Source organism: Sorex fumeus, unplaced genomic scaffold (genome assembly GCF_029834395.1).
Source record: "Sorex fumeus unplaced genomic scaffold, SorFum_2.1 ptg000111l, whole genome shotgun sequence".
Taxonomy (NCBI): Eukaryota; Metazoa; Chordata; class Mammalia; order Eulipotyphla; family Soricidae; genus Sorex; species Sorex fumeus.
The window spans coordinates 10,094,896-10,118,481 of NW_026606168.1; the positions used below are offsets into that span (position 1 = coordinate 10,094,896).

Genomic DNA, 23,586 nt, shown 5'->3' on the forward strand with positions numbered 1-23,586 from the left:
TGTTTGACTAAGCAGTTACTGAAAAATCCACAGTTTCATGTCTCATTTTGACATTTTTGATCAAAAGTAGGCATTTATAATATTCACTAGGAAACTGATTAGTGTAATTTGCCTTTTAATTGTAAACTGGAACATTGTGTGGGAAATAAATGTGTGATAAAGCAAAATCTATGAAGAGTGTAATTTTTTTTACCTGGATTATTGATAAGGATCCCTTATAGTTATACTACTAGTTGTAATGCTAGAACCTGTGGAATTAACCAGATCTAATGCTAAGGTATGCGTATTTGGGATTTTTCTGTTTTTTAGTTCTGGAGGTCATGCCTAGTGGTCATTCCTAGTGCTCAGAGGCCATGTGGGACTAAGGTCAACCCAAAGCCTTAGACATAAGAGATATTACCAAGGTTGAAGCACTTGTCTTGCAGGCAGCTGACCCAGTAGAGGGTCACCAATTAAGCTCCCCTGAACACCTGAGCACAGAGGCAGGAGTCAGCACTGAGCACTGTGAGTGTGGCCCAGTAACGTCAAGTCCAACATAAAAACAAAACAAAACAAAAAATACCAAGGTCTTGTATGCAAGGCATCCACTCTTACCATTTGGGCCCTATCCTTGTCAAGTATTTACTGCTCTAATCGATCAACAACTTTATTCTTGTTTTGTTTCTCTGGTTTTAAGTCCACACCTGGCTCTGTGCTCAGGGCTTACTCCTGGCACTGTGCTCAGGGATTACCCCTGGTGGGGTTCAGGGGACGATCAATGGTACTAGGGATTGAACCCAGATCAGCCGCATGTAGGGCAGCGCCTTTCCTGCTGCACTCTCTTCTCTAGTCCCCCAAATCTTTGGTTTTAACCAATCAAAATCTCAATTATTAGGAAATAATAAATTTGCCTTTTATCCTTAAAACCTGTTTAATGAGATTATTAGAAGTTGATTTGTTTAAGTGGTTGACATGCAGAAAGGATTAACAAGTGGTTAGCTATTTTGAAGATAAGAAGTAGGTAGACAATGAGAAGTAGCCAGAAGAAGGAAGTTCATCATTAAAAGAAATAGGTTGGGAGCGGAGAGGTAGTACAGTGGGGAGGGTACCTGCCTGCACACGGCAGACCCTGGTTTGATCCCTGGCATCACACATAGTCCCCCAAGACTGAGTGATTCTTGAGTGCAAAGCCAGGAGTAAACCCTGACTATCACCAGGTGTGGCCCCCAAACCAATGAATAAAAGAAACAGGTCAGATTCAGATGTTTAAAATAATCTGGGAGGGGGGTGAGAGGGTGGAGTATGGTCCCCAAAGCACCGCTAGGAGCAATCCCTGAGCACAACTGAGTATGGCCCTCAAGTCCCCCAAATTATAATGATAATAATTATGAGCAAAGGTAAAGGTAAAGGCCCTCCCGTTGATCGTCGATTTGCTCGAGCGGGCCCAGTAACGTCTCCATTGGAGACTTTGTTGTTACTGTGTCTGGCATATCGAATACTCTCGGTAGCTTGCCGGGCTCTCCGAGAGGGGCGGAGGAATCGAACTCGGGTCGGCCATGTTGGCCGCTTGTAAGGCGAACGTCCTGCCCGCTGTGCTATCGCTCCAGCGCATTAGACTTCTAGCGATGAGAGTAATTATGAGCATGAGCACCAATAATCCCGATGGATTACTTTTTTCACCTTTGGGGCTGGAGCAATAGTACAGCAGATAGGGCTTTTGCCTTGCACGGGGCTCACCCAGGTTCTATCCCAGCATCCCATATGGTCCCCAGAACACCAATAGGAGTAATTCCTGAGTGCAGGGCCAGGAGTAACCCCTGGGCATTGCAGATATGACCTAAAAAAATTTTCTTTTCACCTTTGAAATTTTGTGTTACCTTTTGAATCACTTGATTTTTAAAAGCTAGTCTGGGATTTATAACTTGGAACACTGAGAACAATAAAGTTAGATTGTAAAGATTTGCCCTGGGAAAGTAAGAAAACCCAGTTCTTCCCTGCCCTCCTCCTGGACTGCTGTCACTTGGATTGATAAGCCCATACTAGCCCAGAAGCACGCAAAGGCCTTTGACTCCTCTCATTCTGTTTGTTGCCTCACACCGGTGACAACACATGCTGTAATTAGGTCAAGGTTTCTGTCAGCCATTGGCGATTAGAAATAAGTGATCCCAGTATACTCTTCTTTGGGCTCACACTTCTTCAATTCTCATTTGTGTGTCTACGAATCTCCCAGCCTTGGTTCATCCGTAGAACAGGAGCAGTCGTCGTACTCCACAGTACTGTCCTAAGGAAGAGTGCGTCTGTCATTGGGGACAGTGCCCAGTATATGAAGGCGTTTGGAGATGACTGTCCCCAGTTTCACCTGCGTGACTGCCCAACCACAGTGATGCCTGCAGGCTGCCCGTGCCCTACTGCCAGAGTTGGGAGCTGAAGCAGGACGAACTCGGCTGGATTTTTCTGTCCGTTCCCAGCAGGCAGAAAGACCCTTCTGGATCACTCTGAGGATTGAAAAGACACGGGATCGGGCAGATAGCAGAGTCCAGCTTGGCTCTCTGTCGTGTAATTCCTGCAGGTTCCCGGGCTGTTCCCCCCGTGTTTCTCCTTATTCATCTTTCTGTTACTTCATTTTGCCTTCAGGAGCAATCGACGGAGTCTGACATGAGACCCAGCCTCTCCCTCTGGCGCTCAGAAGCCGTGCTCCCACATGCCCGGTCTACTTCCCAGGCCCCCCAGTCAAGACCTGGGCTCATGACCAAAGCCTCCTGCCTCGGAGGTGGTCTTGGGACTCCAGCAGGAATTGGGTAAAATTGTGCTTGGGGGTTGCTGGGTGAGGCTTTGGGCCCAGCCAACCTAGGAAAGGAGATTCTGTCAGAGAAGCAGACAGATCTGTAACTCAAAAAGGGTGTGATGGCGGAGGTCGGACGGGATTCTCCAGATTGTCAACCACTGAGCTGATCGGCCCTGAGCAGAACTTTAGCAGAGCTTGTTGTCTGCTTGAGTGCTTCATAAGCACTTAGAAGGGGAGCAGTGATTTCTATGAGAATGTGCAGATTCGCTTGGAATAAGAAATGAGATATCGTGGGCATAGTTGGTGAATAGAACAGTCTGTACTTGGAGTTCATCACAACCGGTGGTGCCTGGAGCTGCCCAGTGTGGCAGGCATATGCTGTCTCCCTTTCTCTTGATTTTTGGGCCTTTGACTCCTCTCAAGTGCTGGGTGGGGCTTGGCCCTATGCTCAGAGATCACTCCTGACAGCACTCAGGGGACCACATGGGGTGCTGGGGATCAAACTCGAGTTGGCCACATGCAAGGCAAGCTCCCTACCCACTGTACTATATTTCCAGCTCACCCCCCCTTTTTTTTAAATTCGTTTTTGATTTTTGATTTCTTGATTTTTTTATTTTTTGGTGGGAGGGGGGATTAGACCACACTGGAAATGCTTGGGGACTGCTACTGGCTCAGTGCTCAGGGGTTGCTCCTAGTAATACTTAAGGCATCATTGGTGCCGGGAACTGTTTGTTTTGTTTTGAGACCACATATAACTGTAGTCAGGGCTTACTCTTGTGCTCAGGGGTTGCTAAAATTGCCACCAAATGCAGCACCCTTTGAGATGTAGGAGAACATTATTTTCTTTTTCTTTTTCTTTTTTTTTTTTTTGCTTTTTATTTTTGCTTTTTGGGTCACACCCGGCGATGCTCAGGGGTCACTCCTGGCTGATGCACTCAGGAATTACTCCTGGCGGTGCTCAGGGGACCATATGGGATTCTGGGAATCGAACCTGTGTCAGCCATGTTGGCTGCATGCAAGGCAAACGCCCTACCCGCTGTGCTATTGCTCCAGCCCCAGAGAACATTATTTTCATTATGCCAGCAGACCCACCAGAGCTCGTTCTCCAAAAAATCTGGGCCCTGAACAAAGGTGAGAGCTCTGTATTAAAGATAGGGCTAGAGCAATAGCACAGTGGGTAGGAAGTTTGCCTTGCACACGGCCGACCTAGGTTCGATTCCCAGCATCCCATATGGTCCCCTGAGCACCGCCAGGCGTAATTCCTGAGTGGAAAGCCAGGAGTAACCCCTGTGCATCACCAGGTGTGACCCAAAAAGCAAAAAATATATATATAACTCCTGATGAGGGGACATTGGCAGGCCGCTCACAGGCGAGGATAGAAGCAGAAACTCCCAAGCATCTGACTTTTGAAAAGCAGGGTCTGGACCACTTCTAGGACATGAGCACAACTGGAGGACATGCCCAGGTTACTAAGCCAGACTAGGACCAGGACATTCCGAGTGCACTTCGAGGTTATGTTGTGTCATCCAGACTCAGCCACTCCCTGTCAGACTCTGCTCTCTGCGTTAACCTGCTGGAAGTGAGCTCCAGTACATGGGCAGAGGTTTGTCTGCCTCGGTGCCTTATCCTCTGTATCATGTCTCTGGCCCCTAAGAAGTTGTCTTTTTCAAACCGGTTCTCAGCCTGAGCCTTGGAGTGGGGTAAATTCCAGCTCAGGGACAGAGTGGAACTGGGGAGTAAACCAAATGGTCCCTCAAATGATGCACATGTGCCTGCCCTTTGGGCACATTCTCTGGCCTGCTTTTTGATCATCAACATATTCTAGAAGAATTTCCAGACGAAGTACCTCCTGTAGCAGTGCCCTCCAGGGAGATGCACCCCAGTGTTTGAGTTTCTGTAAGATGCCTCCCTGTAGAGCCCTCTCCAGAAAAGTAGGTATTGGTGCCATCTTACCCCAAATCACATGCATCTGAAAATCCTAGCTAGGTCTCCAAACACCAATAATCCTGAACTTCTGCTTCCTGGGTAGTAAGAACTCTGGGGAATGTCCCCTAGCCCCAGCAGGGGCATGAATACCAGAGGCATCCCCTGCCCACAGACGGGAGCAGGGCCGTGTGTATTCTCCTCATTGTGACTGGAGGATACAGGCCCTGGGAAACATCTCAGTAGAGGGGAAGTAGTACCTTGACACCTGCCTGCAGACCATCTCCTTCCTCAGAGATGCGTAGACACTCTCCCCAGGAGCAGCAGACTGTGGTGGACATTGATCAGCGTCCATGGGTGGTGCCTGCACCCAGTGCTGGAGGAGGGAGCAGGAGGGTTTGTGAAGAGGAGAAGAATCACAGGGCGTCCGTCCCACCCACTGCCCCTCACTCCCTCACTGTCCCACACTCCCAGGAGCATCGCATCCTCCCTCTCATCTGGGGGAGTTGCTGGGGCATGGTGGCCGCCGATCAGCATCCCTCTCCCAACACCGCTGCCCAGTGTCCATCACCAATGTGCAAGATGGTTCTGTAGAAGGGTGTCACTTCTCAGAGTGGCCTTTCCAGTGGGGACCCACAGTTTTCCACGGAGAAGTCACCTCCCCACAGTGAGGCAGGGTTTCTGTGCTCTCCCTCCCCACCCGGACACTCGGGCGCACCCTGAGTCCGCCTCTGCTCCACACACTCTGCTTCAGGGATTATTGGCGCCCTTGAGTCTCTTCCAGCAAAGGCTTGAGAACATTAAGGGGAGGGTGGCCGCACCCTACCCCCAAAGGCTGACATCACCCCAACCTCCCACGGGAAGGACCAGGGTGGTAAATGTCTGCTTCCCAAAGGAGCTCCAGGGGATGATAGGGGAGTCTCGCTGAACTGTGTCATTCCCCCTTTCACTCAGCACAAGCTATGAGTCACCTGTCCCCCAAGGATCCCCCCAGAATGTCCCCAGAAGCCAACTCAGTCCATGATTTATTCATTCGGTCTCTCTCCTTGGCACAAACTCAGCATCACAACCTGCTTGGGGCTCTGATAAGTATTTTTTCCAGGAAGGCTGTGCTGCTATGGACAGGACACATGGCACACTCTGACTCTGTCCCCTCCTTGGTGTAGCCTGATAATGTAACTGCCCACATCTCCCCCTCCCTGAATGTGCCTGGGCTCAGCTCGACACACAGCTGACTATTGTATCAGCCTTGGTGCAGAGATCTTGTCCACAAAGAGGACCAGACTCAGGGCAGCCTGTGTACTGCAAGGGACACTGAGGACAAGCTAGGGTGCCCTGGATTATTGTCACTAGCTGCTCTCCATGCTGATATTGAGAGGGGGCAGCAGGAAACAGTAGAGGCGGGGGCAGGGGTAGGATCTAGTACAAGCAGATCTTTCAGATTTTCTGGTTCGTGAATGGGCAGTTGTCCTCTTCAGTTTGGGCTTTCAGCAACCTTGACCATCTTTCATCAGCTGAGTTCATTACCATCTCTCGGCATTCACAACACTCCAGGAACTCGGAAATAAAGGTAAATCGTCAACTCTCAGAGCAGGAGGGATGTATGTGTGCGTGTATTGCTCTCATTTCTCTGAAGCTGCTAAGGTATATTACACACACACACACACACACACACACACACACACACACACACACACACACACACATACCCTTTGACAAACCATCCAGTATTTTCAATCCCAACTAAAGCATCCCCACTCCTTCCCAGGTTTCTTTTTGTTTTTGTTTTTTCAAGTGGATCATGCTTGTTCTTACTGTATCTCCGAAACAGTGCCAAGCGCATATGCTGCCCGAGCCCATGTGCTGCTTGTGCCCATGTGGCTGAGCACGTGTGGCGCCCGCATCTCCCCTCTTGAGATGTGAACTTTCATGCTATTATATTTAATGTTGAGATGTGTGTAGGATTTCTCTTCGCCTTTGGAGAAGCCCATGTTCTCTCTTAAGTGTGTTGCTCTCTCTCACTTTCTCTCCCTCCTTCCCCTTCCTATCTGTTTTTACTTAAAAAAAAAAAAAACCACCAGTGCTGGCCACACAATAATACATCTACACAATGAAATACTAAGTGGCCCCCAGGAAAATGAAGTCATGAAATTTGCTTATAAATGGATGGACATGGAGAGTATCTGACTGAGTGAAATGAGTCCAAAAGAGAGAGAGAACTTTAGAATGACTGCACTAATCTTTGGGATATGAAAAAAAAGAGCATAATATCAGACAAATACTCATGGACAGTAAAAACAAGAACCAGGAGGAATGGTCCACAGATGAAGCTTGCCACAAATGGAAGGTCAGGGGGAGGGCAGTTACAATAGAGAAGGGAGCAGTAAGACAATGATAGTTGGAAATGATCACTCTGGACAAGAACTGAGTGCTGAAAGTAGGTAAAGGGATATATATGATAGCCTCTCCGTACCTATATTGCAATTCATAATGCCAGAAGGAAAGAGAGAGAAGTCAAGTGTCTGTCATAGAGGCAGGCTGGGGTGGGGTGTGGGGAGATGGAGAATGGTGGGAGGGAAACTGGGGACATTGGGGGTAGGAAATGTGCACTGGTGAAGGGATGGGTATCACAACATTGTATGACTGAAACCTAATCATAAACTACCTTGTATCTATGTGTGTGTGTGTGGGGGGGGGACGACACAAGCAGTGCCAGCCAACTTCCTCATGTCCCTAAACTTGGTACAAATACCTGCCTCCACCAGCTGCTCTCACAAAGAGCCTGACCACACACAGCAGGGCACACACACTGGGTTTTATTCACAGTCCTTCAGGCTGGGATGTTCCACATCAAGGCAGCCACACGATTGGTGTGTGCTGGGGCCTGGTTCCCGAGTCCCAGTCATCTTCCACATGCAGCCTCAGGTGGGAGAAAGTGAGTGGGCAGAGATGGGTACCAGTCCCGGCAGCAGGGGAAGCTGGAAGCTGGGGGGCTCCAGCTGGGGTTCTCTGTGATCAGGGCACTAATCAACCTCTCAGGGTTCATCCTCACGATCTAGTCTCCACCTCCTACAGGCCCCAGTTCTAGTTGTGTTTGTCTTTTTGTTTTACCTTCTTGCTCCCTTTACCTCACCAAAAAAAGGGGATCACTGTAGTTCCCCCTTCCCCTTCTCCCCACCTCTTTTTTTTTAAGTTGGTTTGGTTTTGGGCCACACCTGGCGATGCTCAGGGCTTACTCCTACCACTGTGCTCAGGGATCCCTCTTGGCAGTGCTTGAGGAACAGAGGCCTGCTGGGGTTTGAACTTGGCTCAGCCATATGCAAAGCAAGTGCCCTATCTGCTGTACTGTCTCTCCCGCCCCTTATTCCTCCCTTTTCCTAAGTGGAATCCATCTGTGGATTGCTGAGGCCACTTCCTTTAGATTCCTCAGAAAAATCACTCTTCTGTGTCTTGAGAGTTGGTCTTTGATGACTCCACAGTGCTTGTTCTGGTGATTTGTGTCCACTTTGTCTTTCTCTCTTTTATCATTCTTTTTCCTTTAATCAGAAAACGCTTATTGCTTGCAGACTCATGGCCCTAGCAGGACTGGGGGACCATGACTTGGACTAAGGATCAAACCTGGGTCAGTTGTGGGCAAGGCAAGCACCTTAGCCATTGTATGAGCTCTCTAGCTACCCTCCCAGTGCTGGGAATTGAACCTGCAAAGATCAGCTCCAGCCCCTTGAATTATTTCTCTTGTCCCTCTTTTTAAAGACTCTTCATTGTAACTGAAATGTTGATGAATAAGAGATTTTTTTATGGGGGGTCACACCTGGAGATATTCAGGGGTTACTCTTGACTCTGCACTCAGGAATTACTCCTGGTGGTGCTTGGGGGACCATATGGGATGCTGGGAATTAAATGTGGGTCGGCCGCATACAAGATAAATGCCCTACCCCCTGTACTATCGCTCTGACCCCAATTAATAAGAAATGTTTAACCAGAAGAAATTAGTAGCCACTGCAGGGCTCTTTCCTTGATGGGTTTTGATCTGTGGTTTACCAATAATTTGAATATGATGATGATAGAATACTGAGTCTTTAATTTTAAACCCTAGACAAGGGATTTGGGGTGGGAGGGGAGGGGAGTCCTGGTCTTAGGCACGAAAGGCATGCACTTGCCTGATGAGCCACATCCCCAGGACAGGACAAAGAATTGTTTGACAGATTCAGAATTAACTGACTGTGTATCAGCGATAGCAAGCAGGCCTCCCATATGTGAGTTCTCCCATCTCTGGTATCATAAAAAAATAACCGCATGGGACAAAGTATAAGCCTGTATCTAAACAGATAAAGTTTAACAGAACTAACACTGTGATTTAATCCAATACCTCAGCCACAGAAGACACAATGGGCAAAATAGGGCCTAATGCTGTTGATTGAGAGCTTGTCGGCAAGAAGCAGGACATATGCGCCAAGAAGCTGATTCTGTTTTAAGTAACCTTAGACAGAGTCTTGGCATTTGGCCAGAAATCTGCTATGTGATCCAGACTTTGAGTCTCAACTTTTGGGTTTCTTACTTCAATATCATTTCTGTCATCCTGAACATTGGCATAGTAGGAATTTATGGGTGTATAAATGTTATCGCTAATAAGTCAAGAGTGACACTGAATTATAGGAGGATCAATCAATGTCATTTAGATATGCTATTTTATATATATAAATATATAATATGTATAAATGAAATATATACAAAAATATGTTTTCAGTACAGACTCAGATTTGCTATTATATGTAATATACATATGAAAACATTTAAAAGCATAAATATATATGTTTTCAGTACAGACGCATGTTCTGATGTAATCTGAAAGCTATTTGTTGAAATTCCATCAAAGCAAAATGGATATTGAGCACTGAGTAGGCAAGAGGCAAGATGTTGCCACAGTTGCTGATTGTGAAAGGTTTCTTATATGCTCAAAACCAGTTAAAAATAATTAAAAACTAAATGTCGAGCAGCTAAGTAAACAGGAGAGTACGCTCAGTTACTGCAATATAAAAGTATGAACTCTCATTAGTAGTATGAACTCTCTCTTTTAATAAAGAAAAAAGTATCTCTTAGTAATAAATAAATAAATAAATACAGGGCTGGAGCCATAGTACGGCAGGTAGGGCATTTGCCTTGCACGTGGCCAACCCAAGTTCAATTCCTGGCATCCCATATGGTGCCCCAAGCACCACCATTCCTGAATACAGAGCCAGGAGTAACCCCTGAGCATCACTGGGTATAACCCAAAAAAGTAAAAAAAAAATTATTAAACTGCCTGGAGATATAATCCAGGTTTTCAGACACTTGCCTTGGGGATCCCAGTTTGACCCCCAGCACATAGAGCCCCCTGAGCGTTACCAGGAGTGACCCTGTGCACAAAACCAGGAGTAATTCCTGAATACGGATGGTCCGAAATCCAAAAAAGTTTTGTAAAATTGACCAAGTTTAATATATGAAAAGTTTATAAAATGTAATACAGGGAAGGAAACTAGAGATTATGTCATAAATCTGTTTGTGGTATCATTATTGATGTACATAGCATTTATTTCTTTGCTCTGGAGCCATATCTAGAGGTGCTCAGGGGCTACTCCTGCCTCTGTGCTGAGAGGTTGCTCCTGGCAGTACTTGGGGGACCATGTGGTGCCAGTGATGAGGTCAGACCTCCTGCATTCATTGATTGGACCCAGATCACCTCTTTGAAGGGTTACAGAACATAGCTTGCATGTGACAGGCCCCGAGGTCAATCCCCAGCACCAACCACGTGGCACTCACTGGGCAGTGCTGGGCAGGGCATACCCCTGAAGGCATGGCTCCCAGCACCTCTGGGACTGAGCAGTGACACATTACTGGGCCCAAGCACTTCTTGGGAGATCACCCAGAAAAGCAGTATACTTTCTTTCCGTTTTGTTACAGGGCCACACCCAGTGGTGCTCAGAGACTACTCCTGGGGTGGTTCTCAGGGGTCTCTCCCAGCAGTGCTAGGGGAATGGTGCAATGACAGGGATAAACCCGGGTTTCCTGCATGCAAAGCATCTGCTCAGGCCGTTGAGCGCTCTCTCCAACCCAAGGCCCTGCAATTTTATTTTCTTTTTATTATTATTCCTCCGCCCCTCTCGGAGAGCCCGGCAAGCTACCGAGAGTATTCGATATGCCAGACACAGTAACAACAAAGTCTCCAATGGAGATGTTACTGGGCCCGCTCGAGCAAATCGACGATCAACGGGAGGGCCTTTACCTTTTTTGCCTTTTATTATTTTGGTTTTGGACCCATACCTAGTGGTGATCATGGTACCATATGGGATGCTGGGGAGCAAATCTTGGTTGTCCACATGCAAGGCAAGCTTCTTATCTACTGTACAATCTCCTCAGCCCCCAGTACTGCAATTTTAGCACCAGCATTTTAAAAATATATATTTTTGCATTTTATTTTAGGTTTCTTTGTATATTCTAGAAGTTTCTGCTTTGGTTGTGATATTTGTTACCTACCTTGGCTTCAGGTAAAAATTTTCCTTCTCAACCTTTGGGCAAAGTCTGAAGTGTGTATTCAGCACACCACCAGTGGAAGCGTAATAAGGAAGCATAAGAAAATGTAAGGCATGATTACACTAATTCCAGCTGAAGGCAGGAGGGAGGTTTTCGTGAGAAATAGGCATTTGAGGTGGACGGTGAAACTGGAGGAGGCCTCCTCTGCCACGCAGGGATGGGGCCATGGGGCTGAAGAATTTGCTCGATCCTCCCTATGAAGTGGTATGCGCTGGCCTTGGTGTGAGTCTTCTCCAAGTCTCACCTCCCTCCCAGCTCCCAGAACGAGATCCTTACTTTCAGCAGGGTGAAGGGGGAGTTCAGCAGGCAAGGCACCTGCTTTGCATGTGGCCAAACTGGGTTCTATCCCCAGTACTGTGAAGAGTTTACCACCCCCAACCCCACCCAGGTGTAATCCCCAAACATAGTCAGGTATGGCCTAACCATCCCCTGAAAAATTATTTAAGTTTTAGCTAACATATGGTTTTTAGCTTCATGTCTTTAGCTTAAGTGATCTCTAATCTATAAAGCACAAATCTTTTATTTTGTTTTTGTTTGGGGGCCACACCAAACAGTGCTCAGGCTCTGAGCTCAGGGATCACTCTTGGCAGTGTTCAGGGGACCATATAGGGTGCCAGGGATTGAACCTGGGTCTGCCACATGCAAGGCAAACACCCTACCTGCTGTACAGTTGCTCTGGCCCCCATAAACCCATGACTTTAAAAACTTAACTGCAATGCAAAAAAAAAATAAAAAAACAAACAAACCCACCTGTTTTATCGAAAGAAGCCCCCTTTGATAAGAAAATTGTGCTGAACTCCACTGTCTTTATTGATCCAGTGCAACAGGTGTTTACTAAATCACTTTGGCCCTGGTCACAAGGTAAAGTTCACACTAAGGAGGACTTGCAATGCCCGAAGTCTCAGTGTCATTTTATCAATCACTGTCAACTCTAACCAACCCTAAAAAACTAATCGGAACTGTACTTTGTCCCTTATTCAAACATTTCAGCTGGCCGCTGAGATTTGTTCTCTCCCCTTTGTTGAATGGAACCTCTTTTTTATGATTTAAGGGCACTTCATGCGTGGGGGGAAGAGGGAGGGGGTCATGACAGCTCGGTCTGGGAGGACCCCTTGCATCCCTGGGGCTCTGCAGGAGTCAGTTTGTGCTACTGAGAAGCTACCTGTGATCTCTGCTCAGGAAACCAGCCAGCACCTGCGTTTGCCTGAGGCCCTGCCCTGACAGACTCGCTGATGGCCCCGAAGCAGGGTCAGCCAATGGACAGGCCCTTCTTTGCAGGGGCAGCCCCGTGGGCAGCAGCTCTCAAACCTCCTGCCAAGAAGCAGTGTCATAGCCACTCACATGACACTGGCCACAGCAGTTCTTCCTCCTAGCTGGGGAGGGCTGTGTGACACCCACGTGGAGAGAGAAGGAGCAGGAATGTGGCAGGGTCCGCAGAGTCACAGCAGACCTCCAGCAGTCTTGGCCTCCAGAGGAGAACAAATATTGGGAAACAGTGTTTCCATCTGCCATGTGCAGGGAACTTATTTACCTTGTCACTCAAATGTATTTGCTGTTTTTCCTCTCTTTAGGATTTCCATTATTCCCCTAACTATTAGCTAATAATGGTAAGCTTTTTTTTTTTTGGGTCACACCCAGTGATGCTCAGGGTTTACTCCTGGCTCTGCTCTCAGGAGTCTCTCCTGGTGGTACTGGGGGGGCCATATGGGATGCCGGGGATCAAACCCAGGTAGGCCACATACAAGCAAACAGTTCAGTACCTGCTGTACTCTCTCTCTGCTCCCTATTTATGGCAAGCTTTATAGTCCTATTTCTTTTCATTTTTTGGAGTCATTCCTGACAGGGACCATATAGGGTGTTAGAGATTGAACCCAGTCAACCTGGGTTGACTGGATGCAAGACTAGTGCTTTAACTGCTCTCTCTGAACCCTAAAGTACAGTCCTTTGATTTATTTATGTTTTGATTTTGGGTTGTTTTTTTTGGGGGGGGCATACCTCAGTGCTCAGGGTCTATTCCTGGCTCTGCACTCAGGAATCACCCCTGGTGGGGCTCAGGGGTCTATATGCTGTGCTGGGGATTGAACCCGGCTAGTCTGCAAAAAAAAAAAAAAAGAGGCAGTAAGATGCACACTGAAATGGAGAGAGCTCTCTTTTGTTTGGGGGTCACACTGGGTGGTGCTTGTGGTTGGTGCCTGACTCTGGGTGCAGGGATCAGTTCTGGTGGGGCTGAGATACTTTTTGCAGCATTGAAGATTGAACCCAGGTTGGAGAAATTTTTTTTTTACATTTTTATTTATTTATTGCTTTTTGGGTCACACCCAGCAATGCTCAGGGGTTGCATTACTTTGGCCCCCGGAGCTCTTTTTTAGGAACTGTGATTGGGACTAGAGAGATAGGACATCAGGAAGCGTGCTTGCCTTGCACATGGTGAGCCCAGGTCCAAACCCCGACATCCTATAGGATCTCCCAAGAACTGCCAGGATTAATTCCTGAATGCAGAGCCAGAAGTAACCCTGAGTATTGCTGAGTGTGACCCTTTACCCACCCCCCACCCACTCCAAAAAATCCACATCATAATGCAGGCAGGGACAAGTACAATGAAATAAAGCACGAAAAAGAAGGTGAGATGGTCAGAGCCTGCATTAGAACGAGAACCTGAGGCCCCGATATTTGAGAGGAAAAGCGTTCTGTGCAGGGCTGAGCCCTTGGGATGGGCGTGTACAAGGCAGGATTAACTAACCTCATGGAGGCCAGTAAGAAGGAACAGGATGAGAGTGTGTATAGCAGGAAATGAAATGTCAGGTAAGGACTTGTAGGGGTGGGAACTTTGGATCTTATTCAAAATGACTTAAGAAATGTCGAGCAGTTTAGAGCAGGAGGGAGACATGATCTGATTTGTTTTTCAAAGATCGCTCAGAGGCGGTGTGCGTGCTTTGGATGTGGGGGGAAGGGTCCGGGTTCAGTACCCAGCACCTCCATCAGTGAGTCTCATGCCACACACTGAAAGTAGGCCCTGAGCTACACCTGGTGTGGCCCAAAAGCAAAACAAAAAGATCTTTCTGGCTTCTAGGATGGAGAATTTCTAGGTTGAGAGAATAGCCAGTAAAAAAAGTAAGGTAAAGGCCCTCCCGTTGATCATCAATTTGCTCGAGCGGGCCCAGTAACGTCTCCATTGGAGACTTTGTTGTTACTGTGTCTGGCATATCGAATACGTCACGGGGAGCTTGCCAGGCTCTGCCGTGCGGGCGCGATACTCTCAGTAGCTTGCCGGGCTCTCCGAGGGGGCGGAGGACTCAAACTCGGGTTGGCCATGTTGGCAGCGTGCAAGGTAAATGCCCTACCGCTGTGCTATCGTTCCAGCCCTAGAATAGCCAGAAAGAGGATTTTTTTTTTGCTTTTTGCTTTTTGGGTCACACCCAGCAATGCACAGGAGTTACTCCTGGCTCATGCACTCAGGAATTACTCCTGGCAGTGCTCAGGGGACCATATGGGATGCTGGGAATTGAACCCGGATCGGCTGCATGCAAGGTAAACACCCTACCTGCTGTGCTATCGCTCCAACCCCAGAGAGAAGACTTTTTAAAATAGTTTAATTGGGATTTTTGGTTTGTTCTGGTTTTGGTTTGATTTGGTTTGGGGGCCATACCCAGCTGTGCAGGGCTTATTCCTAGCTCTGTGCTCAGGGATCACTCCTGGTGGGCGCAGGGGACTAAATGGGATGCTGGGGATGTATCCTAGATTGGCCACAAGCAAGGCAAGCACCCTATCTGCTGTACTATCAATCCAGCCCTAGGACATTATTAATACTTCTGATCCCACGTGTTTATTGAAGGTTCATGGATTTGTGAGGTTGATTTTTGTAAGCTCTGTGATTATGTTACCTTAAGGAAGAGGGGGGAAATCCATAATCAAATTTAAAAATGTACTTTTTAATTAGTTTTTTAAATTATTATTATTGTTTTCGGGGTCACCTAGCAGTGCTTCTTTCTGCCTTGCTCCTGGCTTTGTGCCTCCTTCTGGCAGTACTTGGGGGACATGTGAGGTGCCAGGCATTGAACACACAATGCAAGTGCCTAAACCCCTATATTATCTCTCCAGTCCAAATCACATTTAGAAAATAGGGCTAATACAAGATGCACACATTTGTTAAGGAAAAATTAGCTAGGAGAGAAAATATATTTCAAGTGTGCCAACCCCTCCATATGAGGTCAGAGAGGAAAGGTGGCAACATTTATGACATAGATTAAATTAGGCACTAATTAAAGAGTCTAAAGAACAAAGCAAAGGAAGCAAAGAAGATTCTATTTTAAAATACACTACACCTGGATTGCTTTCTCAAGAACTCCATCTGTCAATTTCTCCAGAAGTGATGTCCGGATTTGTAGCAGGAATTCATAAAAAGGTTGCTGGTTAACCAGAATTCCTATTAACTTATAATGAAATATAAGAGCCTCCTATATTTAGTCATCCTGTCCTATTAGCATAACTTCTCTGTAGACTAGATATTTTTTTGTTTGGGGGCCATACCTACTAGTACTCAGGACTCAGTGCTCAGGGACTACTCCTAGCTCTGTACTCAGAGATCACTTCTGGAAGAGCTTGAGGGATTAGACAGGGTTCCAGGCATTAGACTGGGGTCAGTTGCCTGCAAGGCAAGTGCCTTACCTGCAGAACTATTTCTCCAGCCCCTAGACTAGAGATTTTTGTTTTGTTTTGTTTGGGGGCCACCTCCTGCAATGTTTTTTTTCCAAAAAAAAAAAAGCCTTTTTTCTGGCTCTGCACTCAGGAATTGGCCCTGAGGCAGCCGTTTGCAATGCAAGGCAAATACCCTACCTCCTATGCTATCTCTCCATCCCCAGATTAAAGATTTTTTCATGTATTTGGAACATGGTGAAGGTTATTTTATTTGAAGAATATTATGAGATTTAGGAGATGTGTTAGTAAGATCAACATTGGAAATTCTAAATTCTAGCACTCTTTGAGTCTTGATACCTGTTTTTTTGTTTTGTTGTGTTTTTTTATGGATCCCCAGTGACTGATTTTCTGCGAACTACTTAACTCTTCTGTGTCTACAGTTTTTCCATCTGTATAGATGAGAAATGCTAATCTGTTCTTTGCAGGGTTATGTTTTAGAACTGGAGGTGTTACCAGTGGAATACTGCATAGTTTTGTGTGATTTCATTTCATTTCATCATCCTGTTAATCGTCGATTGCCTCGAGCAGGCCCCAGTAACGTCTCTTTCATCCTAGCCCTGAGATTATATTCACGGCTCTTTAGGAGAATGAGACCCATCATTGTTACTGGTATTTGGCATATTTGGTAGGCCACGGGGAGTTTGCCAGACTCTGCCCTGTGGGCAGGCTACATTCGATAGCCTGCAAGTTTGTCCAAAGTAGGAATGAGATAATAAGATGTGATTTCAGCACTTACTAAATATTAGTTGCACCTGTTCTATTAAAAGTTACTTTCAGCCATTATCTTCTAGAATATTTGATTAATAGATTAATACCAAGCACTATAGGAAATAATATGAAATGACCATTATTTAGTGTTGACTACTTTAAAAGTACTTGCAATTTACTGGGCCTTTTTTTCTGTCAACACTCCAAGCCAGCATCTGGAGAGATAATAGAGAGGGTAAAACTCTTGCCTTACATGCAGCTGACCTGGGTTTGAGCCCTGGAACCACATATGGGGCTCCTCATTCTGCTTCCTGAGCCTTACCAGGAGTGATCCCAGGGTACAGAATAGGGACTAAGCTCTGAGCACCACAGGGTGTAGTATAAAAACAGAAAGAATGGGGGGGGGGGGAACACTCATGGGGCTGGGAGTGTGACTCAGTACAGCACTTGTGTAAATGAGGCTCTAGATTCAATCCCCCACACAAAAACAAACACTTGATTGGTCATTAAGCAGTCTTTGTTGCTGGAATTAGTGGCGACCAATAGCGTGAAATCCCAGGGTGTTTACCTAGGGTGCACCCTCTCTGAGGGGAAGAAGTAAATGCCAAGAGCGACTTAACCATTAGTTGGCTTCCAAACTGGGTGGGGTTGGAATGCACCTCAAGCTGGAAGCTGCAGGGCTCTTCCTGTCTACATGAGAAGGTGAGAAGCTGTGCGTATCAGGAGTGTATGTGTATGTCATGTATATGTGTCATACCTATTTATATAAATATAGATAACAGGAGTATATATCAGGAATGGTTTACTCCAGGCTAGGAAAATTCCAGCCAGTGACTAAAGGGATGGTTGGAATTACCTCCCTCGCTGTTCCCTCTCAGTGGGAATAGATTTATTTTTAAATCTAATTTTTTAAAAAAAAAGCGAGGGGGGTGGCTATTTCACAAGCCACCCTAAAATTCTTTTGAGGTGTTCCCACACTCCAGACTACCACTGCTCTAATACCCTCTTTGGAGCAGCGTGCCTCCACCACCCACACTAGCTCAGCTCTGCCACCCTTGAAAGTCAGACTAGGAGGGTGAAGTGGGACCGAAAACGAGGGGGCAACGGACTTCAACAAGATCCCTTGATGCAGAGCTCAGGAGATCCTTGGGATCACTACCCACTTGAAGTGCCACGCACCAAATTATGAGTCTTCGGTGCCTTAGTCTTTATTTTTCTAACCCACTTTTCAAGACCAGTTTAAAGGGCACGAGGTCATGTTCTCACTTTAACTTTAATACAATACAAATCCATGGGGCTGGAGATAATACAGTGGGTTGGGGGTTTGCCTTGCACGAGACCGACCCTTGGTTAGAACGCCTGCACCCAATATGAACCCTGAGCACCGCCAGTAGTTCATTCATGAGTGCAGGACCAGGAATAACCCCTGAGAGTCGCCGGGTGTGGCCCAAAAACAAACAAACAAACAAGGGGAAAAAAGAAAACCCTCACAGCAAATCCTGCCCTATGAGTCTCTTACCAAAGCCCCTCTTGCTTTTGTTTAATTAATTAATTAATTTGCTTTTTTTCTTTTTGGGTCATACGTGGAGATGCACAGGGGTTACTCCTGGCGGTGCTCTGGGCACCTTATGGGTTGCTGGGGATGGAGCCCGGGTCAGCCGCGTGCAAAGCAAACACCCTATTCGCTGTGCTATATCGCTCCAGTCCAACTCTCTCGCTTTTGTTTAAAGCTCCCGGGAGGTCGGGGGTAAAAGGACAAGGCTAGGACCGGTCGGTTTCTGCTTAAGTCTTGCAAAAAAAAAAAACCCAGACGGGTCGGCTCCCAGCCGCGCCCTCCCCGCCGGAACTACAACTCCCGAGCTGCCCCGCGGCCGGGGCGGGCGTGCGCACGCGCGTCGGCGGCGGAGGGGAACAGCCGCAGCGACCGCCCGGCGGAGCAGGGGGAGCCGCGAGCGGGCGGAGCGGGCGACTCCCTGGCCAGGCGGCGGGCGCGCGGGCGCCGGGACGCGAAGCAGGTCACCCCCGCGGCTCTCGGAGCGGAGGAGCTCGGCGGCCCCGGGACGCGCCCGGCAGGTGAGTCCCGGGCGGCGCTTTCCGGGAAGTCGGTGTGCGGCGCGGACGGGGTGTCCCGCGGGCCCTGGCGGCTGATGGAAAGGGGTCGCTGCTCCCGGCCGGGGCGGCGCGGCTCGGCTCTGCTTCCCGCCGCCTCCCCCGGTCCTGGTCCCGGAGCGGGGAGACCCCGTCCCTCCCCTTCCCGGGAGCCGCCTCCGGGGAGCCCCGAGCCGGGTGGGCGCGCTCTGGGCGTGGCCCGCGGCGGAGGCGCGCGACCCCCGACGGGCTGGGGAATCGCCAGGGGAGGGGGACCCCCTCGGCCTCCCCGGGGACCTTTCCCCGGCCGCGGGGATGCCCACACGCGCCCGGCCCTGCACCCCCGGCAAGGCGTTAACTCTGGGTGGGGTGGTGGGGGGACACTCCCCAGGACTCTCCCAAAGGAGTTGAGAACTTGCAGGGGTGCGGCGGTGGAGCCCTCTGGGGAAACACCCTTGCAGAAATAAATAAGTAAATAAAGGCGATTTGGCTTGCCTTGCCTGCTTGCATTCGCCCTTTTGATCTGTCGCTTGCTTCTGTCTTAGAAATAAGTTCCTGGCTCCCGTGCCGCACAGCTGAACCCGGCTGTGTGTGTGTGTCTCTGTGTGTGTGTCTGTGTGTGTGTGTCTGTGTGTGTCGGGGGGGTTGGTTTTGAGGACGTGACCGGGTCTTGAGATGTTTGCTTAGCGAAGTTGCATGCAGGGCTTCCTGTGCAGGCCTGCATTCTGATGACCAGCAAATGGGAAACAGCCGCCAGAGTTTCTTTCTTTTCGACGTTCGTTAAAAGCCGCGTTTCCTACTTGCCCTTGGCTTCTCTTAAAACCAAAAGTCATCTGGTAATGAAAGGCTGCAGTAAAACGTCTCCCAGGAGGTCAGACTTGAACAGGAAACAGCCCGTGGAGGTTTGTGAGTTCCCTGCGGTCTCCAGAGGTTTGGGACATTTTCTTGCAGCTCATGTTTCTTTCTCTGAGGATCCTTTGGATCAGTGTCCCCCCCCCCCCCCAAGCATTTTTTGATTGATTGATTAATCAGCTTGTCAAAAAATAAATTAGGTTTAGCAAACTGGCTTTCCCTGGTCTAACTCTTGCTACAACCAGCATCGAATTGAACCATCACTTAAGAGTGTGTAATAATCATTTGCTCTAATACTTAGAATCCTATTTCCAATACTTTTCCCACGAAGGGAGCAAAGAATGAAAAAGTGAGATCTTGTGTATTAATCTTAGCTTGTTTGCTGTTGAACCGTTGGACTTCTAGTTTGCTTATCTTTAAAAGGGGGCTGTAGGGCCTGATAATTCCAAGTTAATTTAAGTCCCAACTACCTGATTTAAAAAAAAAATTATGTGTTTTGTTCATTCAGGAGATGTCAGTCTCAGGTATCATGCCAAGTTTTGTGGCTGGGAATGGAGGAACAACAGTGGATACTTAGGGATTTTATTCATTAATTTCCTTTAATATTTTTATGGTTGCTTTTATGACAAAAGTTTAGTGGTACACTCCTCAAACCAGATTATTTTGTGATTAGTAATTTCACCTAAGTACAGGTTTGACCCCCTTAACAGTGATTGGCTTCATTCTCATCAATGATTTTCCTGGTTTCAACCAGGCCTGTTTAGATAAGACAGACGGTCTCAGTACAACTGGGAGGAGCTGAGTGGTGTGGGGTGGGGCTTCTCAAACTGGATCATGCAGAAATCACGCAGGATCTCCCCGGCTTGAAATGGGGCCCTAGAAACTGCATCCCTGATTTGTAATTGTTGGGGGACCAGATTTTATTTTTATTATTTTTTAAAAAATCTGGATATTGAGATATGTAATAGATATATGTAAACCTATATATAGGTTTACACTACTGTTGATGATTTCATGCACACTATTCCAGTGCAGGTCAAGTTTTAAATACCAAGGTATTAGATGTTTGAAGTACTTTGGAGGGGAGGGGAAGGCTTGGGGACTGCACCTTGCACTGTGCCAGGGAGTCACTCCTGGCATTGCTTAGGGAGACTGTCAGTAGGTAGTGGCCAGGATTGAACCAGGGTCAGCTGAATCCAAGCCGAGCAAGTGCCTTAATCCCCATACAGTTACTCCTGCTCTTCAGGTGTTCTTTTTTTTTTTTTTCTTTTTGGGTCACACCCGCCGACGCACAGGGGTTACTCCTGGTTCATGCACTCAGGTATTACTCCTGGCGGTGCTCAGGGGACCATATGGGATGCTGGGAATCGAACCCTGGTTGGCCACGTGCAAGGCAAACGCCTTACACACTGTGCTATCACTCCAGCCTCACCTTCAGGTGTTCTTAACAGGGTTTTGTTTGTTTGGGGGCCACACCTGGTTCTGCACTCAGAAATCACTCCTGGCAGGGCTCAGGGGACCATCTGGAGTGTCGGGGAGTAGGCCACATGCAAGGCAAATGCCCCACCTGCTGTGCTGTCTATGGCTCCTGCCCCTCTTTTTCTCTCTCCTCTTTTTGGTATGTTTTGCAGTCTCCCCCCTTCCACTTTCAACTACTGCAGCTTGTAGGTTACTTTGAGAAAGAAGGAGTAGAAATGCAAATAACAAAGTGACAATTGTAAGTGCCTCTGAATTCCTTTCCAGGCAAAATCTTTAAGAGTAATACTTTTTTTTTTTTTTTGACCTGGGTAAAATGAGATTCAAAGAAATACACCTATGTACATATCTCGGCTACTTTGAGTTCTGATAATTTTATCCATTGTAACTTGTACTATAACAAGATTTTTATTTGGTAGAAAGTTCTCTCAAAGCCCCCCCCTTTTTTTCTTGCTTTTTGGGTCACACCCGGCTATGTACAGGGCCCACTCCTGGCTTTGCACTCAGGAATTACTCCTGGCAGTGCTCAGGGGACCATATGGGATGCTGGGACTCGACCCTGGGTCAGCCACGTGCAAGGCAAATGCCCTACCCACTGTACTATAGCTCCAACCCCCCCCCCCCCCCACTTTCTGCTCTTTACAGCACCTATCCTTTCCCAAAAGTATTCACTTTCTTATTCCTAATGTGTGGTTTTCTCTCTCTCTCTCTCTCTCTCTCTCTCTCTTCCCCGTCTCTGTCTCTGACTTCTCCCCTTTCTCTCTCTCCTTCTGTCTCCCTCTCCCCTCCCTCTTTCCCTCGCTCTTGGAATGCTCAGGACTTCCTCCTGGCTCTAAGCTCGGGGATCACCGCTGGCGGGACCATGTGGAGTACAGGGGGTTGAACTTGGGTTGGCCGCGTGCAAGGCAAGCACCTTACCCACTGGACTCTCCAACTCCTGTTTCTCTTTCTTTTGGAGCCACACTCCCCAGGTGGAGCTCAGGAAACTATTGTAGTGCCAGAGATCAAACCGGGGTGGGGGTGGGGGCAAGGGCAAGTGCTTTACCTGCTGTGCTAGTGCTCTGCCCCATTTGTTTTGGACTTCAGTAGACTAAGGGACGTGTAGCATGAGTTCTTATGTATCACGTTCCTTCCCCCTCATGTTTTTGAGCTTCACCAGTGGTTTTTCTATACTAGTGGTTTGATTTTTTTTTTTTAATTATTATTGTTCCTGAATAGTATTCAGTTGTGTAAATATATATGACTTCAGTTTATTTCTTTTCCTCTTGATGGATATTTGAGTTGCTTCCAGGTTTGGGCTAATATGAATAAGAATGTTGCGAGCATTCTTTTATAAATCTCTTGTGGATATGTGTTTTCATTTCCTTTGATAAATACCTAGGAGTGGAATTACTGAGTCATGTGGTAGATACATGTTTGTTTTTATTTAAAAACTGCTCAACAGTTGACCTTAAGTGGATTATATATGAATTTTATTCTTATTTTTTGGTGTGTGGGATCAAACTCAGGGCCTCTTCATGTGAGTATTGTGCTGTACCCCAGAACTGCATCCCTGGCCCCTACTTTTTTGGGGGAGGGATAAGGGAGAGTCACACTGAGCAGTGCTCAGTGGCTAGTCCTGGTTCTTTATTCAGGAGTGACCCCTGGCAGTACTTGGGGACCCCTGTGTGGTGCCGAGATTCTAACCCAGGTCAGTCATGTGCAAAGCAAGCGCCTTACCCCTTCTACTGTCTCTCCAGTCTCATTTTTAGAAGTTTAGTCATATTTTAGCCCTATTAAAGGGTGTAAAATGATCCCACGTTGTGGCTTGTTTTGCTTTGTTTTGTTTTGGAGGGCCACACCCATGGTGCTAAGGGCTTACTACTGGCTCCCCACTCAGGGATCACTCTTGGTGGACATATGGGATGCCAGGAATTGAACCCTGGACAGGACTCGTGCAAGTCAGACGCCCTATCTGTGTACTAATGCTCTGTGCCCCCCTCCCCATTATGGTTTTTTTTTTCTTTTTGGGTCACACCAAGCGATGCTCAGGGGTTATTCCTGGCTCTGCACTCAGGAATTACTCCTGGTGGTGCTTGGGGGACCATATCGGATGCCGGGGATCAAACCCAGGTCGGCCGCGTGCAAGGCAAACCCCTACCCACTATGCTTTCGCTCCGGCCCCTCCCCAATATGGTTTTATGTTGCATTTTCTCTTTTCTATTTTGTTATGTTTTCGACCATACTCATTAGTCTTGGGACAACATATGTGGGACCAGGGATTGAACAGAGTTGCCTGCATGCAAGGCATTCTCCTTAACCTCCTGGCTTCTAAAGTTTATCAGTGTACTATTTCATGGGTTCCAGCAAAGGAATCAACCCCAGGGTCGAAAAGATACTCTGTTTTCTTCTAGAATCTTTCTTGTTCTAGGTTTTAAATTTTTAGGTGTGTGATCGATCCCAAATATTTGTGTAATGCTGGAAAGTAGAGATTGGATTCCTTCGATCTATCCAGCAGCGTAGGTTAAAAA

General features: G+C 47.4%; 1 protein-coding gene across 3 annotated transcripts in view; it reads left to right on the forward strand.

Annotated features, from left to right (window-relative positions):
• The first annotated feature begins 14,042 nt into the window (after positions 1-14,042).
• Positions 14,043-23,586, forward strand: part of TMOD3 (tropomodulin 3) — a 73,630-nt gene continuing 64,086 nt past the window's right edge. Inside the window, exon 1 of one of the 3 annotated variants that reach the window (XM_056135427.1) lies at positions 14,043-14,059. The gene's annotated coding sequence lies outside the window, so the exon portion shown is untranslated. Of the gene's footprint in view, positions 14,060-18,572; positions 18,734-19,632; positions 19,651-23,586 lie in introns of those variants that run through there. The other 2 variants (XM_056135426.1, XM_056135428.1) reach the window with 2 other exon arrangements.